The following is a 1,177-nucleotide window of genomic DNA, read 5'->3' on the forward strand; positions in this document are numbered from 1 at the left end:
TGTTGGAAAATAATCAAGGTAAAGCCCCGTTTCTCCCTTTTTTTTTTTTCTTTTTTTTTTTTTCTCTCTGTTTTTAAGCATCAGATTAAAACCTGCAGCAGTGAAGACTCAATCAAACCAATGGAATTGCACACACCCACTGCCACAGATTTCCTGCCATAAAAATGCTCCCACTTTGGATGGCAGGGAAGAATCCCACCCTAATAAAACCTAAGAGAGGAAAAAAAAAAACCAAAACAAACCAGAAGGGGTTAAAAGGTAATAAAAGGATTATTAGCAAGCCTAAGCCAAACCTTTAAGTGATATTTTATTGCATTAAAGTGTGAGCTTTGATGACTCAGCTGGTGTTTTAACTGCTTCAGAGCCAAAATGTTCATTTTTAAATATCCCTCTGCACGCAGCTGTAAAGTAGAGGTTTGCTGTAAAACCCTCTGGAAATAAAGTTCCCTTAAAATAATTTGCAGAATTATTAAGGAATGTCATTCCAAAACCAATCTGCCATTTTGGCCCAAAAGCAAGCAATTAATCCCTAAAATACTTTCTTTTCAACTGCATCTGAATGAACCAGTGGAGAGTTTGATCTCAGGGCTTCTGTTCCTGTGATAACTCAATTAAACCCAGCAGATAAATCTCAGTTTCTTGAAAAAAAAAAACCCCAAAGCTGATGAGCTGCAAGCTCTGGTTTTCTTCAGAAGATGCTCCAGGTCAGATTTTATACAGATGTTGCCAGCACAAAGTGAGGAGAAAACCTCCAGGCCATCAAAGCCCCAAATCTGCTACAGATGAACAAGAACTACAAACAGCAGACCCAAAGCTGATGAGCTGCAAGCTCTGGTTTTCTTCAGAAGATGCTCCAGGTCAGATTTTATACAGATGTTGCCAGCACAAAGTGAGGAGAAAACCTCCAGGCCATCAAAGCCCCAAATCTGCTACAGATGAACAAGAACTACAAACAGCAGCCTGATCAGAACTCAGTTCAAACGCCAAAATTCCTCACCAGCAAAACTTCCAACGACCAAAAATAACATCCTTACATCCTGTGTAGGTGCCACAGAGCCCAGAAATTCCAGGAAAAATCACCAAGCAGCTGATGGGAACTTGTGATTTCCCAACAACACCCAGCCTAAGGAATTATTCCAATAATCTGAATTAATCCAACAACTTTTTTTATAGGAAT

The sequence above is a fragment of the Onychostruthus taczanowskii genome, unplaced genomic scaffold, assembly GCF_017590055.1.
Source record: "Onychostruthus taczanowskii isolate IOZ18803 unplaced genomic scaffold, ASM1759005v1 scaffold90, whole genome shotgun sequence".
Taxonomy (NCBI): Eukaryota; Metazoa; Chordata; class Aves; order Passeriformes; family Passeridae; genus Onychostruthus; species Onychostruthus taczanowskii.